Raw genomic sequence first — 5,413 nt, forward strand, 5'->3', positions numbered from 1 at the left:
AGTCCGAAAGGGAAACGAAGTGGGGCGACGAGGCGACGCCACACTAGGGCGGCGCGGCCCAGGCCTTGGCCGCGCGGCCCTAGCGTGTGGGCCCCTCGTGGCGCCCCCTGACCTACCTCTTCCGCCTACTTAAAGTCTTCGTCGCGAATACTCCCGCATCCGAGAGCCACGATACGGAAAACCTTCCGTAGATGCCGCCGCCAATCCCATCTCGGGGATTCAGGAGATCGCCTCCGGCACCCCGCGAGGAGAGGGAATCATCTCCCGGAGGACTCTTCACCGCCATGGTCGCCTCCGGAGTGATGTGTGAGTAGTTCACCCCTGGACTATGGGTCCATAGCAGTAGCTAGATGGTTGTCTTCTCCTAATTGTGCTATCATTGTGGGATCTTGTGAGCTGCCTAACATGATCAAGATCATCTATTTGTAATGCTACATGTTGCGTTTGTTGGGATCCGATGAATATGGAATACTATGCTATGTTGATTATCAATCTATCTATGTGTTGTTTATGATCTTGCATTCTCTCCGTTATTAGTAGAGGCTCTGGCCAAGTCGTTACTTGTAACTCCAAGAGGGAGTATTTATGCTTGATAGTGGGTTCATGCCTCCATTAAATCTGGGACGAGTGACGAAAGTTCTAAGGTTGTGGATGTGCTCGTTGCCACTAGGGATAAAACATCAATGCTATGTCTAAGGATGTATTTGTTGATTACATTACGCACCATACTTAATGCAATTGTCTCGTTGTTTGCAACTTAATACTGGAGGGGGTTCGGATGATAACTCTGAAGGTGGACTTTTTAGGCATAGATGCATGTCTGGATAGCGGTCTATGTACTTTGTCGTAATGCCCAATTGAATTTCACACTACTCATCATAACATGTATGTGCATGGTCATGCTCTCTTTATTTGTCAATTGCCCAACTCGTAATTTGTTCACCCAACATGCTATTTCTTATGGGAGAGACACCACTAGTGAACTGTGGACCCCGGTCCATTCTTTTACATCGAATACAATCTACCGCAATACTCGTTCTATTGTTTTCTCGCAAACATCATCATCCACACTATACATCTAATCCTTTGTTACAGCAAGCCGGTGAGATTGACAACCTCACTGTTAAGTTGGGGCAAAGTATCTTGGTTGTGTTGTGCAGGTTCCACGTTGGCACCGGAATCCCTGGTGTTGCGCCGCACTACACTTCGCCGCCATCAACCTTCAACGTGCTTCTTGGCTCCTACTGGTTCGATAACCTTGGTTTCTTACTGAGGGAAAACTTGCCGCCGTACGCATCATACCTTCCTCTTGGGGTTCCCAACGGACGTGTGCTTTACCGTCACAAGCGGCAAAGCTTTTTCTGGCGCCGTTGCCGGGGAACGAAGGAAAGCTACACCATCTACCTCCCACGTCAACCACGCGCCAGTTGTAGACAGCAAAGCTTTTTCTGGCGCCGTTGCCGGGGAGATCAAGACACGCTACAAGGGGAGTCTCCACTTCCAATCTCTTTACTTTGTTTTTGTCTTGCTTTACTTTTATTTACTTCTTTGTTTGCTGCACTAAAACAAAATACAAAAAAATTAGTTGCTAGCTTTACTTTATTTACTGTCTTGTTCTCCATATTAAAAACACAAATTTTTTAGTTATTAGCATTTACCTTATTTTTGTTACCATGACTAGTCCTGTAGTTGTTACTCTATCACCCAAGGAATCGATCTTCACTTTTAAACAAGGTGGTGAAGAGGGCTTTAAAGAAGCTTGGTCTAGAATTTTTGATTCATATAATAAAACTGAACCTAAAATGACACTAAGTTTGCTTCTTAGTAATTTTTATTTTGGGCTTATTCTTCGTTATAGATATGCCTTAGATGCTATAGTGGGAGGAGATTTCCTTCACTGTGATGAGGATCAAGCTTTTAATGCCATAAAAAAATTGGTTGCATCATCTAGCTCCACTAATAATTATGATCCATCCCTTGTTAGCGTTTATAATAGATTGAACACTCTTGAGACACATGTATCTTGCTTGAAAGAAGGGTATGGTCGGATTCGTGAGCATTTTGATTATGTTCCAATAAACTCTGAACCATCAATGTGGGACCCCACTATTAAAGTTACTATTGATGGTAAAAATTTTGATGCTCATTGTGATATTATGACTGAATTTTGCCTTATGCCTGAAAGTATTTATAAATCTTTGACACTCTGGGGACTTACTGAAGGAGGAGAAGGAATAACTCTCACTGATAACTCTGTTATAATTCCTAAGGGAATAGCTGAAGGAGTATTCACAATCCTTCTTGGAAAAACGGTATCCACTGATTATCTCGTTATTGAATGTGTAGGTACAGGACAAATCACACTTGGAAGATCCCTGCTGAAGCTCTTCGGAGTAACCATAGATGTGGAAAAAGGCACTCTAAAATCCTCCATACCTGGATGCAATCATATATTCCCCAAACCAAAGAGTAAGAATAATAGTAAGAAGGGTAGGCGCAGATCCTCTGGTAAGAATGCCCATGCTTCATCTCTTGATAACACTTGATACACACTTTCTGCGCCTAGCTGAAAGGCGTTAAAGAAAAGCGCTTATGGGAGACAACCCAAGATTTTACTACAGTACTTTTGTTTTATATTTGAGTCTTGGAAGTTGTTACTACTGTAGCAACCTCTCCTTATCTTAATTTTGTTGCATTGTTGAGCCAAGTAAAGTCTTTGATAGTAAGGTTCATACTAGATTTGGATTATCGCGTGTAAACGTATTTCTTGTCTGTCACGAATTTGAGCATAGTCTCTCGTAGGTAACTCAGAAAATTCTGCCAATTTACGTGAGTGATCCTCAGATATGTACGCAACTTTCATTCAATTTGAGCATTTTCATTTGAGCAAGTCTGGTGCACCTAAAAAATTCGTCTTTACGGACTGTTCTGTTTTGACAGATTCTGCCTTTTATTTCGCATTGCCTGTTTTGCTATGCTTGATGGATTTCTTTATTCTATTAACTTTCAGTAGCTTTGTACAATGTTCCGAAGTGTTAAGAATGATTATGTCACCTCTGAACATGTGAATTTTGATTATGCACTAACCCTCTAATGAGTTGTTTTGAGTTTGGTGTGGAGGAAGTTTTCAAGGATCAAGAGAGGAGGATGATACAATATGATCAAGGAGAGTGAAAGCTCTAAGCTTGGGGATGCCCCGGTGGTTCATCCCTGCATATTTCAAGAAGACTCAAGCATCTAAGCTTGGGGATGCCCAAGGCATCCCCTTCTTCATGGACAACATTATCAGGTTCCTCTAGTGAAACTATATTTTTATTCCATCACATCTTATGTGCTTTACTTGGAGCGTCTGTATGTTTTTATTTTTGTTTTGTTTGAATAAAGTGGATCCTAGCATTCATTGTGTGGGAGAGAGACACGCTCCGCTGTTGCATATGGACAGATATGTCCTTAGCTTTACTCATAATGTTCATGGCGAAGGTTGAAATTGCTTCGTTAAATTGTTATATGGTTGGAAACGGGAAATGCTACATGTGGTAAATGGTATAATATCTTGAATAATGTGATACTTGGAAATTGTTGTGCTCATGTTTAAGCTCTTGCATCATATACTTTGCACCTATTAGTGAATAAATACATAGAGCTTGCTAAAATTTGGTTTGCATGATTGGTCTCTCTAAGGTCTAGATATTTTCTAGTAAGGGTCGAACAACAAGGAAGACGGTGTAGAGTCTTATAATGCTTGGAATATGTCTTTTATGTGAGTTTTGTTGTACCGGTTCATACTTGTGTTTGTTTCAAATAACCTTGCTAGCCTAAGCCTTGTATTGAGAGGGAATACTTCTCGTGCATCCAAACCCTTGAGCCAAACACTATGCCACTTGTGTCCACCATACCTACCTACTACATGGTATTTCTCCGCCATTCCAAAGTAAATTGCTTGAGTGCTACCTTTAAATTTCTATCCTTTGTTTTGCAATATATAGCTCATGGGACAAATAGCCTTAAAACTATTGTGGTATTGAATATGTACTTATGTATCTTATTTCTTATTAAGCTGCTCGTTGTGCGATAACCATGTTCCTGGGGACGCCATCAACTACCCTTTGTTGAATGTCATGTGAGTTGCTATGCATGTTCGTCTTGTCTGAAGTAAGGGTGATTTATCATGAGTTGAATGGTTTGAGTATGCATATTGTTAGAGAAGAACATTGGGCCGCTAACTAAAGCCATGATCCATGGTGGAAGTTTCAGTTTTGGACAACTATCCTCAATCTCTTATGAGAATATTATTTGTTGTTGAATGCTTATGCATTAAAGAGGAGTCCATTATCTCGTTGTCTATGTTGTCCCGGTATGGATGTCTAAGTTGAGAATAATCAAAAGCGAGAAATCCAATGCGAGCTTTCTCCTTAGACCTTTGTACAGGCGGCATAGAGGTACCCCTTTGTGATACTTGGTTAAAACATATGTATTGAGATGATAAACCATGTTAATCCGAGCTAATTAGGACAAGGTGCGGGCACTATTGGTATACTATGCATGAGGCTTGCAACTTGTAGGATATAATTTACATAATACATATGATTTATTACTACCGTTGACAAAATTGTTTCTTGTTTTCAAAATAAAAGCTCTAGCACAAATATAGCAATCAATGCTTCCTACTGCGAAGGGCCTTTCTTCTACTTTTATGTTGAGTCGGCTTACCTATTTCCTTCTATCCTAGAAGCAAACACTTGTGTTAACTGTGCATTGATTCCTACATACTTGCATATTGCACTTATTATATTACTTTATGTTGACAATATCCATGAGATGTACATGTTATAAGTTGAAAGCAACTGCTGAAACTTAATCTTCCTTTGTGTTGCTTCAATGCCTTTACTATGAATTTATTGCTTTATGAGTTAACTCTTATGCAAGACTTATTGATGCTTGTCTTGAAAGTACTATTCATGAAAAGTCTTTGCTATATGATTCAATTGTTTACTCATTGTATTTACCATTGCTTCGAATCGCTGCATTCATTACATGTGCTTACAATAGTATTGATCAAGATTATGATAGCATGTCACTTCAGAAATTATCTTTGTTATCGTTTACCTACTCGGGACGAGTAGGAACTAAGCTTGGGGATGCTTGATACGTCTCAAACGTATCTATAATTTCTTATGTTCCATGCTACTTTATTGATGATACTCACATGTTTTATACATACTTTATGTCATATTTATGCAATTTCCGGCACTAACCTATTAACGAGATGCCGAAGAGCCAGTTCTGTTTTCTGCTGTTTTTGGTTTCAGAAATCCTAGTAAGGAAATATTCTCGGAATTGGACGAAATCAACGCCCGGGATCTTATTTTTCCACGAAGCTTCCAGAAGTCCGAAAGGGAAACGAAGTGGGGCG

The sequence above is a fragment of the Lolium rigidum genome, chromosome 5, assembly GCF_022539505.1.
Source record: "Lolium rigidum isolate FL_2022 chromosome 5, APGP_CSIRO_Lrig_0.1, whole genome shotgun sequence".
NCBI classification, from domain to species: Eukaryota; Viridiplantae; Streptophyta; class Magnoliopsida; order Poales; family Poaceae; genus Lolium; species Lolium rigidum.